General features: G+C 34.9%; 1 protein-coding gene across 3 annotated transcripts in view; it reads left to right on the top strand.

Annotated features, from left to right (window-relative positions):
• Positions 1-3,113: 3,113 nt before the first annotated feature.
• Positions 3,114-12,807, top strand: part of LOC119782627 (rab GTPase-activating protein 1) — a 95,943-nt gene continuing 86,249 nt past the window's right edge. For all 3 annotated transcript variants that reach the window (XM_038283655.1, XM_038283656.1, XM_038283657.1), the window contains exon 1: positions 3,114-3,242. The gene's annotated coding sequence lies outside the window, so the exon portion shown is untranslated. The remainder of the gene's footprint in view (positions 3,243-12,807) is intronic.

The following is a 12,807-nucleotide window of genomic DNA, read 5'->3' on the forward strand; positions in this document are numbered from 1 at the left end:
TCAGGTTACATCAACAGGTCATATGCTGTATGGAAGACTGAAAACTAAGAATGTAAAAACTTTATGAGTTACTATAGTTTGTTTATCTTTTTTTTTTAAGACAAAACAGAATTTCTAACAAAAAAAAACAAAAAAAATCGTATTAACCTTGAATTATTGTTCAACTAGGCCTACATGAAGTTTTTGGCTTTTGAGTTACTGACTGTAAAAAAAAGAACAGCCGAATAAATATTGTTGTAGTCCTATTTCCATTTTCTAGTTTAAATCATAAATGGACAATTCTTAAAAAAAAAGATGGTGAAGGTAATTTTCAGAGACAATCTCCTAATGCTTCCTGGCATCAAACCTCAGGGTTCAACTAGATTTTGTATTTTTATTTTTGGAATTTAAAAAAAAAATTGAAGTGTTTATTAAGCTCAAACTGTGTTTTAAAGAATCTTTTACTGAATATAGTCCATTGTATTACTGATTTCTCCTCATTTAAGTCTTTCCAGATACCAAGAAGAGTATAATAACATTTTTAAAAGGGCTGCAAAATTAGGACAATTTCAGCACTGTTTTCTCAGATGTCCTCATCAAAAAGCTAATTTAAAACAAAAGCTTGGTGGATATATTTTCATCATGTGTCCATTTATCAGTTTTAATTATATATATAACTCTTTAAAATGAAAACGAGTGAGTGTGGCAAACTTTGAAATGGCACAAAAGTTTTTTTTTTTGCCATTTAGTTTCTATATATAAGATGGACTATAATAGATAAATTAAAGTGAAGACAATTTGTAAAAAAAGTCCAGAAAAGAAGCTTTTTAAATATCAGATCATCACATGATTAAGTTATCTAACATGAATGAAAGGCTTTCCTTTTCTTGTTGTAGCTAGAAGACAAATCCAACTATGTTTAAGGCCACATTTTTTTTATATAAAAAAAAATAAAAATAAATAAATAATAAAAAATTATCCATCCGAGTTAGTGTGGATCAAAAGTGTATTCAGTCTAAATCTTTCCTTTAAAGATTTTCTGGTTTTGATATATCTGTGTGTGAGGTTGAAACATAGCAGCATCTGAAACACTTGATTGAAGGAATAACTGCAAACTGAACATGTTACGCTCCCTTTCATTTGTTTATTGTTAAAATGTGCAAGAATGTAGTACTGCTTTTAACTTAATCCACGTCTCAGAAAACAACAAACTCCTTACCGGCCGGACAGGAATGGCCAGCATGACCAAAACATCAGGTGATCAATGGGTGTGTCCAAACAATACAATGCTGTGATTTTCTGACAATGCAAAATAGCAGAGCCTCTTTTAGGCAGTAGAGATCATGTGTGTCATAAGTACCGTACATGTTTTTTTCCGATAACATCACAGCTGAATGAATCCTTATATTCACTCTATGTAACTTTTCTATAATCTCCTTTATCATACTATTCAATTAATTTGATTTTATTTAGAACTGATTCAAAGTACTTCACAGAGACGATTCATACAGACAGACTGGCTTTAAATAGGGCTGTATTTCCTTTTCAGTTGTCATCATTATACCTAAGCTTACCATCTTTCAGAGTAATAACAGTTTTAACAGTTGGACTGATGCAAGGTTATGTTTGCTCATGGTCCAATGCAATAACTCCATGGTCAGTAATGATTTGGGGTGCTGTGTCATCTGGTGATGTTGGACCACAGTGTTTTAAATGTAAAGACAGTCAGCTTACCTAGAAACTTCAAAGAATTGACATGCTTTCCTCTGATAGCCTTAATAAAATGCAAATTTCCTTTTCCAATTGGACTTTTCCGATAGGTTACTTTAGTTTCCATTTGTCATGATACTTGCTTTAATATCAAACTCACTACATCTAAACCCATTCGAGAAACTATTAAGTGCTGTCAATAAGGTAACATATGCCATACCATTAAATATGCTGAAAAGCAGCCTTGGTGCTTTCTTAATAGCTCAGCATCTGTACCACACTGCATTATTTCGGAGTATAGATGTAGTTTTTAATGGGCTTAAGTATTATATTTAAGGCTGCTCAGGTAGCACTGCTGCCTTGCAGCAAGAAGGTTGCGGGTTCCATTCCTGGCCTGGGGTCTTTCTGCATGGAGTTTGCATGTTCTCCCTGAGCATGCATGGGTTCTTTCCAGGTACTTCGCTTCCTCCCACAATCCAAAAACATGACTGTTAGGTTAATTGGCTTCTCTAAATTCTCTGGTGGTGTGTGTGTGTGTGAATGGTTGTTTGTCCTGTTTGTTTCTGTGTTGTCTTGCAATGGTCTGGCGACCTGTCCAGGGTGTACCCCGTAGACAGCTGGAGATAGGCCCCAGCACCCTTGCGACCCTACTTGGGATAAAGCGTGTCAGAAGATTAATGGATTATATTTAAATAAATTTTGATTAGTTTGATGTAATATTCACATTTTCATCAAAATTAATGGTATAGTGGAGAATTTTCGCAAATTTTTGAAACAACACACCCTCTCTGCTTAAAAAAAATGCACATGCACTACCCTGTACCAGCTCACGAGAGGGAAACCCTGATAAAACGTGTGCGAAAGCGTGCATGACCCCATTTCTCCTCGTGCACGCTCTGTTTAAAAGTTGCTGTTTGCATCGCTCACAGAAGTTTACTTTCCAAGAGAAGATTTGCAATTTTTCCACTATGTCAGACTCACCACTGGTAAGTGAAAATGGGGACGAGCACGTAGGTCGGCCTTATGTAAACATAGCAGGAGTAGCACTTATTTTGATGATCCACCTGGAAAAAGAACTTCCTCCACTATACCTTTAACATAAAAACAGCATTCTGTATGTTGTTGATCTTTATGCTGTCACGTTTCGAAAATCACATTTTTTAAGTGAATTTCTCAAAAAAAATATTTATAAATGCAAAAAAAAAGAATGCAATTTAGAGTTTAATAAATACATAAAATAAAGCTTGAAACACGTAATTTACTATTGATTATGTTGGTATTGCAATATGCCAAAACTTGACACCTCCAAATCTGAGTGACATCAACCAGTGAGCTGCAGGTCACCGGGGGCAACGCTTCACCTCACTTGGCTCAGCAGCTCAGTCTAGTACAATACTGAGGAGCGCCAGGCTGCGCATGCGCAGTGTAGAAGTCAGCGGGTTGGTTGGGTCTGTGTTTACAGCTCTCCTGGATGCTGCTCGCTGCCGATGTTCCTTTGGAAAGTGCAATGCCGTGCCAAACGCCAGTGACTTAATAAAACGGTGGAGATAAAGGTAAGCTGGTCCCCTCTTGCACGAGCTGATTGATTTCAAAGCCAGAAGTGACTGTCACAGTCGTTATGGTGACAAGCGCCAGTTTGTTAGTGCGAACTGCTTGGGTAGCAAAGCTAGCAGGCGTTAGCTTAGCAGCCGTGATAATATAATGGCCTGTGAGGCTGTGGCCAACGTCTCCTGGGTTTATTCTGGATAATATTTTGGACACACCTGGACGTAGCAGCTGGCATGAAATATGTAACAGTGACCGGACGTCGTGCTCCGTTGGTACATTTCTAGTAAAACAGTTTAGTTAAGACTATTAATGAATTTGTGTTGTTGCTATCTTAGCTAACGTTAAGGAGATTGATGATGGCTAACAAACTAGGGCGATAAGTTAAGAACAGAGCAAGTGAGGTTCAGCCAACCTTATCAGTTAAAAACTGTTTTATTTTTTGTTTGTTTTACTTTTATGTTAAGGAAGTTTCCAGACTCCATTAGGTTTTCCTCACTCTATTGATGATATTTCAATTTCTATTTGAACTGTTACAGGAAGGGCATCCAAAACATTCATTTTAATTTATATAGACATACATTAAAATACATGTATACTTGTATCCCGTTTATTTTATATTAAATACACATTACTGTCTGATTTAAATACATACTAAGCAGAGAACCATATTTATTTTTCTTCTATTCCACTATATCCTCAGTTTTTATTTATTTTTATGCCATGTTTATTTTAGGCCTACATCTAGGAGAACACTAGTCAGGGATTTTTGTGACCCATATCATATGTCCGAGTTTTTAAATTGCTGCCTTACCGCTTCTGATTCATTCAATTAAATTCTGTTTATTTATATAGCAACAATTCGCAACACGTCATCTCAAGGCACTTTACAGTTAAACCAGATCATACATTCGAATTGATTCAAAGTTTTCCATCTAAGGAAAACCAGTCGATTGCATTGACTCGGATGCAATCCCTTGCACTAACATGCTTGTAGCGACAGTGGAGAGGAAAAACTCCCTTATAACAGGAAAAAACCTCCAGCAAAACCAGGCTCAGTGTGAGAGACCATCTGCCAAGGCTGTCTGGGGTTCAAGGTCTTATTTCATTTAAAGTATATCAATAAGGGCTTTAAAAGTCTTTGGAGGTGTAGAAAATGAAACTGTCCTAATAACAAAATGTTAATCATAAAATCGAACTATTATTTCTCATCATCAGCCCAAATTTTCATTTTATTCTATATTATTGGAAATGTACAATTATGCATGAATCTTATCAGGTCAGAAAGTACAATAATTTTATATAACTACATCCATCAAGCTTACAGAAACACAACCAAATTCCTTTTTTATTTCAGTAAAGTAAATTATTTAGTCAGACCAATTAAAGATTCAATACAGAAATGTAATAATATGACCTACACAAACAGAAAAGACGAGACAAATTTCCAACTGATAAAAAAAAAAGATACAGGCAAAGGATGCTGGTTGTTTACAAAGTGCTGTATCCCCTCATTAAGGGACGGAGGAGCGAAAAGAAAAACTGTGATGCAAAAAGATGCACAGGGAACAGGGAGAACCACAACGTTTAAATGATTGTTACTAGGACGTCAACTAATGATTATTTTGCAAATTGTTTAATCTGTGAATTATTTTATTAAATAATCGATAAATACTCTGATAGCCGAAGGTTCCTTAAAGACAATTTTTTTAAAGAATTAAACACGGTCAAACAATATTTTTTCCTCTTGATGAGTTCTGGATAGAGCATATTAACAGACTAAATATTTTTTATTTTATCTTAAATGCAAAATATTTATATATTTTTTCAATTACTGCTCTAAGTGGATAGCCTGACGTAGTCCGACTCAATTCTAGTCAGAATATGAGTCTATGAGTCTGATACTGCTCCATAGAGCTGTGATTATGGGGCGTGTTTCGAACGAACCAGGAAAAAAAATGCCTCTGCATTCAATTGGATAGATCTACAACCAATAAGAGCAAGGGAGTGCGTGACGTATGTTAAGCGAGGCATAGTTGTTGTCCACAAAAATCAAAGCGTGCAGTTGTACGCCTATAATAAGAAGATGAGACTTGATCGCGTTTCTCTGTTCCTCTTTTAAAATTAATTTGCTGTCGATATCTTCTAGAACAGACCTAATAGCAGAATCTACTCACCTAAACTCTCCAGCGGCAGCCATTATTGTTGTCACCCAAGCGCGCATTGGTCACGTGGTTGATTACGTTACTGTTGGTCATCTGTCCATCATCGTATAAAGCCCGCCCTGACAATTTGATTGGATCGCCTGACAGTGGGTGATAATACTCGCGCTACTATGGAGCAGAGCCAGACCGAACTTCCCCGACCTCAAACTTTGTGGGCGGGACTAAGTTCGGAATGGCACCCAGGCTACTAAGTGGATTGCTCTGTCAGCGAAAGGCATGTTTTACATTCTCTATACTCAATTGAATGATTAATCGAACTAAATTAGTTGACAATCTTTTTTAATAATTGATTAATCCGACTAATAATTTCAGCTCTAACTGTAACAACACCAAGACAAATAGAAGTTTGGTTAGGGTAGGGAAAAAAAAAAGTTTGTACAAAAACAACTGTCCATTTAAAAAAAAAAAAAAAAAAGGAAAGACAAAATCAGTAAAAGTCGTTTTAAGATGCACATACAAGACAAATATTCATGTATTGTAATGGCAAAAAAATGCCTTTAAAATTATTTCTATTTGGATTTTATCAGTTATTTCTATCAGGATCAGAGGTAATATCACATCATCAGTGAGGGAGGACTCCCTGTTTTCATAGCCCTGCTGTAAGCCAGGAGTTTTTTTGTATTTCAAAATATTTTTTTATTATGAACTGTCTTTAGAATCCAATGATAAAGATTAGTACCGTTAGGGTTAATAGCTCTCTTGTTTGCTTCCCTCAGAGTTCCCATAGCCAGTAGATTTCCATGATTAACCACGCTTCATTAGACATAGTTATTGAAACACGGACTTGGACTCTTTAAAATTAGAAATCAGAGCAAGTGCTTTGTAATATTTTTAGCCTCATGTTATCTGTTGAAGTCGAACTCTATAGTGGCAGCTTGAGTAAACAGCTGCCATTCCTCTGTAGAAGGCAGAAATTTCCTGTTAATGTTTGTGTTTCCTCTTATCTCAATTTAAACTCCACCAATATGGAAAAGGCCTTACAGAGACTTTCTAAATGCAGTAAACATTTCCATACTGAAGAGTGGTGATCCGAAAAAGATTTAGATTTTAGTTACCCTTAAAGCTGAAGTCTGTAAGTTTTTAAAAATCACTTTTTTGTCATATTGGCTAAAACTGTCCCTATGCCCAGACAGCAGTACATGTGATATGTAACCTGTGAAAAAAACTGCTTCAATTGGTCCCGCATACTGCCTGTATTTCAATCTGGAAAGAATAATTCGGGACGAGTCAAAACAACCAATCACAGCCAGAGGAGCGTCTGATGGAGTGTCAATCACAGCTCACACACGCTGATTCCCGCCCCCCCCCCCCCCCCCCCCCCCCCCCCCTCACCGCTTAACCTGCCGCAGTCAGGAGGACGCGCGTGGAAGTCATGGCGGAGCGACAGCCACCAGCAAAAGAGAAACTGCCCTTACTGCCCCTGCCGACAACTGCTTACACAGCAAACTTCGGTATAACCAGCATCTTATATCTAGCTGCTTGGAGGTGAGGGTTATCGCTCTTACCGGTTCACACTCCATGCCGCGTACGCTGCTTGGACGCTTCTGGTCGCATGCGTAGCCGCGCAGATGCTGTGAGAGGGGTGGAGCTTGGAGGTGGGGCATGAGTGAAGCAGAGAGGGTGGGGGAGTGGCGTGAAACCTGTTTTTCTTCAAATTTTCAGTCGAAGACTGCTCTCTTCTCAATGTTACAGACTGCAGCTTTAAATGCAAAAAAGCTGGCTTTTCAGTTTATCTCTTTGTTTCTCTTATGGACCTTGCTACTTGGCATTGTAGTTTTAGTTGCAGTTATTGGTCCGATATTAGCCAAAAAAATTATATCAGATTTTATTGTCCAGCATCTAAAATCTGATATTTTCATGCTGTTGAAAAAGCTCTGCTTCTGTTAAAGGTTTCTGAAACTCATTGGTCAATTTTATGTGGGTCAGTTTATTTCATACCTTCTGTTGTTAATTTTGTTCCCTGTTTTAGTAATATTACTCGATCAAGCCTTTTCTAACATTTCACACTATAAGATAAGTTATAAAAGCTGGTACTATTCAAGCCAATATTGTTTCAGGTCGATGTCAGTATCCGCCAATTCTCAAAGCTACAATATTGAGATACCCGTAGTTTCTATTTCTATGTCAGTAATAAAAAAATGCTGATTGAGGAAAAAAATAAGAGTGATTTTTGTCATCAAAGCTGAGCTTACACATGATTATAAACATAAAAACTGGCTGTGAAAAGGCTTGTTTTGTGTTTTATGAGCTGATATCTGAAACCCATTTGAGAATTGGCAGGAAGAAGCATTGCTTGAATTGATTTTGTATGCATCTGTTGAACTAGGGCTGGAAGATTCATTGATTTTATTGATAAATCAAATGTTTTCTTTATAAAGATTAAAGTTTTGTAAACTAGCTCTCAGTGTGATACCACCAGCTGCAAACATTTAGTCTGTTATATTTTCGTTGTTAGTTTTAAAACATGATTATTTACATGTGTCCTAGCTTGAATTTAGTTGCCCTTTAAATTAAGGTCACATCACAGAGGAGATTATTGAAATTAAAGCCAGTTTTTGAAAGCAGTATTCTTATTGTAAAACTTATGTGAGAAAAATAATCTATTTATTAGAAAAGATTTGGAGATTATATTTTTACCACGTATCGCCCTGTCCTATGCTGAATGAAGACATTTTATTACATTAACTACTCATCTAAAGCTAATTGCACAAATATAATCTATGTATTTATATGAAAAAATCTGCTAAATATGTTTTAAAAATACTTCTTTGCCCTCATACTTTGTCCAGAACATCATATTAATAAATAATTTCTACATGTGCATTTAACAAAATTCAGATTTCAGCATCAAAAAATTTTTATTTATTTATTTTGTTGATCATGTTGTAGGTTTGGTTTGTACGCTTCTCTTTCATTATACCTAAGCTGGTTGTTCCTGTTCAGTATCCCTATCGGTTGTCTGATTGCATTATTGTCATGGCAAAAAATAAATAAATAAGTGGAAAAACTCTATCTTTATCTTTAGAGTCTTTTTAATTTTTTGGCTGTGAAGGCACGTAAAAAAACCCCACTGAAATAACAAATCTCTGATTTGTTTCTGTGCAAATGCTTATAATATTTATCAATAATCAGTTTTTGAAAGAAGTTGATAAAACAAAATTATTTTATTATAAAACTAACACTCTTTTTTTGTTGCTAGAGTTTTAATTATGAAGCACTTTGTCACAATTTAATAACAAGGCTATATAGTTAGCTTCCTCAGCATCAGCCTAAAATCCGATGGGCACGCTCCAGTTCCAGCATCCTGGAACGCAGCCAGAGATGGCAGTCCCTGTTCTTATCTGCAGCCTCAGTCCGTTTGGCGTCACCTGGTTCCAGTTCTGAATGGAAAGTCAATTTATCCTGCAGCCGATCTTTCTGCTGTAAAAAAAGTCACTGCTGCTGCAAGTTGCAGTTAAGACGTTTAGGTGCAAGTTGCCTTATGGGATATTATTCTAGTGTTTGGTCACTTTAAGTGGTTGTGAATAGAATTAAAGTGTAACACGCAGTCACAATTTTTTGAAAAACGGGGGTAAAAAGAAAGTTTCTGAATTATCACCCTTTATACTGACTATAACATTAAAAATATAACATTTATAAACAGTGCTTCACAGCTGATGTTTCACCTTGGAGATGCATTCAAATGTGGCTTAAAAAGATGTGCTGAAAAGTGCTGAAATCAGATTAGAAAAGTGGCCACAAAATGCTCCAATATTTTAGAAAATGTAACGAGTAAACAGTTTATTTTACAATTTGTTGGTTTGAAGGTGAAACTTTCCATCATAGACCATTAGTGATTCATTTAATCAGCTTAATGTTAGATGGAAACATGGTGTGGGGGATAAAAGCAGTGACTGGTTGCTGCATGGAAAGGACTGAATGTAGTCTGATGGGAGAATAAAAACTTTTTAGTCAGGAGCATAGAAGAGCTCATTCAAATTGGTGGAAGCAACTGAGTTATTTACTTTTGCCTTTTAGTACACTGTTTCTGAATTAAAGTGTTAGCTGTTTCATTGGTGAGCTATGGATGCTAATATGTGTTTATAAATTAGATTTCCAAGTTGAAACATAATGGAAAAACAATATTAAACATGATTGGGAAAAATTTAAGGTAATAGAGCTGCTTAAATCAAAACTCAACATTTGCAATGTCAGTATGGGGAAAATTGGTGCTGCAATAGACTTCTAACTTGGTATGATCTCTCAAATGCCTCTCATTGAAGCTCTGCAGACTAAAATTTGCAGTCAGTAATATGGTTCGACTTTCAGTGCTCCTGATTTTTAGAACTGATTCAAAGAACTTAATGCCAGAGCTCACAGAGGACGGTAGAAACATGCTAAATATTTGAAATGGCTAATAAAAAATGAATAGGAGTGTGCTTCATGGCATCCATTGGCATTTTTTTTTGTCCATTACATTTAATCAGCATTATTATTTTGTTTTAGGTTGTTTATATACCATTCATAAAATTCTGATTTTGTTAAAATTCCTTTCTTTCATTAGTTTTTCAAACAATTGCATCCCTGGATTTGTCATGTCTTTTAAAAGTCGCGGGTTGGACATCAAACTGGGGTTTGAACCCAGGGCCATCCTGTTGCATGGTGACGATTGGACCACTGTGCATGATTTAACTTGGCTGCAGAGGTGATTATTTGTGCTGATCAAAATATAAATGTTAGAATATAAACACTCTGATTATCTTGGATGACTTTCTGCAGGCTCTTTGTTTTAACACTCACCACTTGACTCTTATGTCCTTCACTAAGCCCATTTGTTCATTTTTTGTTTTGTTTTTGTGTTTTCATGGAGTATTTTTGCCTGTGCTAATGTGCTGTGAATATAGCAAATGTTTTAAAGGAGAAGTCAGGTCATATTCACAATTCAAACTTCTGAAAGTACTTTAAAAATAAAATTTTTACATACTGTTCAATAAATAAGTCATACTGCGGTATCGGCTGTTGAACAAGTCCCAGTGCTGTATCTGGTGTTTGTCACAACGCGCTATTATCCAAGTCATCTTGAAAACATTCTTCTTCGAAATGTCGGCTACCTGTTTTTTGTCTGGCCAGAATTTTGATGGCAAATCCTCCCTCGTCAAGTTGGCAATCCAACGACGAACCTGTCTCTGGTGGATCATGATCAATTGATTTTTTTTTTTTTCATTTTTACCCAGTGTATTCCAACATCCAACTGACATGCATGTGGGCATTGTTAGTTTAACCATAGGGCTTGCGAATGTAGATCTTAAATAATTGTCGTTGATTGCAGATGTGTCTCATACTTCCCTTTGATTTTGCTTGTAAAGCGGCAAAAATGGCCGGTCCGGACTATCTATCTATCTATCTATCTATCTATCTATCTATCTATCTATCTATCTATCTATCTATCTATCTATCTATCTATCTATCTATCTATCTATCTATCTATCTATCTATCTATCTATCTATCTATCTATCTATCTATCTATCTATCTATCTATCTATCTATCTATCTATCTATCTATCTATCTATCTATCTATCTATCTATCTATCTATCTATCTATCTATCTATCTATCTATCTATCTATCTATCTATCTATCTATCTATCTATCTATCTCTATATCTATATCTATCTATCTCTATATATCTATATCTCTATATATCTATATCTATATCTCTATATATCTATATCTATATCTCTATATATCTATATCTCTATATATCTATATATCTATATCTCTATATATCTATATATCTATATCTCTATATATCTATATATCTATATATATATATATATATATATCTATATCTATATATATATATATATATATATATATATATATATATATATATATATATATATATATATATATATATATATATATATATATATATATATTAGGGGTGGAACGGTTCACAAAATCCACGGTACGGTTCGATTCACGGTTTCGTGGTCACGGTTTTCGGTTCGGTTCCATTCGGTATATGTTGATTGTTACACCGAAATCCCATAAAAATATATGAAATTAATAAAAAAAAATCCCCCCAAAAAAATGGATTGTAATTATTTTAAATGATCCGCGGAAACCCTGAATCATTTCCGTATGTTTTGCTGCTTTGAATTTAATCATCTTGCGCATGCTCTCTACCACATCAATTTCAAACTCATGGCAGTGGTGTTGGCCGATACCCTACAACCAGGTATCGGTATCATGGCCAAAAAAGGGCATTGGTGCAACACTAGTTTTTGGTATAAATAATGATCCATTGATTACTAGTTGTTGATCGGACTTTTCCTTTAAGTATTTTAGGTATTGCAAGTGTTTTCCCATCTTGATATAGTTAGAGATCCATCAATTAAGCTTTTCCTGACTGACACTGATTTATCTTAGAGATCTGATCTGTCAATTCCAATTGTTTTTCTTGTTTGTACTTTAACTCAGAATGCGTTCTGCAATTGTTTCACAAGTTACTCAGTAAGTTTATTTATTTAAATCCAACCGAAAATCGATCGAATAACACATTATCATAAATGCATGTCCGTGTCCTTTATCTTTTTTTTATATTACACTCTCAAAAAATGCAATCATGTGCTTACTGTTTATGCCTTAATAGAAAATTGAGTTATGCTAGTAACATTTGATGCACTTAAGGAGTTGGAAAAAATAAATTTTATTTGATCGGACAAGTCCTATCAGAGCTGATCAAATTTAAACTCTAATTCAAGTGTGTGGTAAACTAATTGCTTCATCTCTAATGAAAAAATATCGTACCCCCTAAAAAACTAACCTGCCACATCATATTATGGCTCCAAACTTAATATGATCTGTTTCAGTATTAGCGCTGCAACTAAATATTATTTTGTTATTCAATTATTCTTTTGGTAATTGTGTTTTGTTAATTAATCAATTAATCTTTAGAGAGCAAGTGGTTCCTTAAAGAAGGTTTTTACAAAAATAAATCAGGTGAAACTTAAACTTTTACTCTTGTGGAGTTCTGTATAAGGTATATTGATGGACATATATAAAATTATAATTTTTTTATGTTTGTATAATTTCTGCTATAGGTTAGTTGCTTTGTCAGCTAAGGGCATGTTTTAGAGTCTCTATGCTCCAGTTAACGGTTAATTAATTACAAAATTAGACTATTATTTAAATAATCAATTAATCTGATTAATTGTTTCAGTCAAAATGTGTTGGTCAAAGTTACTTTAACAAAAAAAATAAGTTTCTCTTCAAAAAATGTCTGCATTTAGTTAGCAAGTTGAACTTTTTTTATATGAGAATTTTCCCTAATATTAGATATAATTACATGCACATTTACACCCA

Source organism: Cyprinodon tularosa, unplaced genomic scaffold, assembly GCF_016077235.1.
Source record: "Cyprinodon tularosa strain WSP-4 unplaced genomic scaffold, ASM1607723v1 ctg196, whole genome shotgun sequence".
NCBI lineage: Eukaryota > Metazoa > Chordata > Actinopteri > Cyprinodontiformes > Cyprinodontidae > Cyprinodon > Cyprinodon tularosa.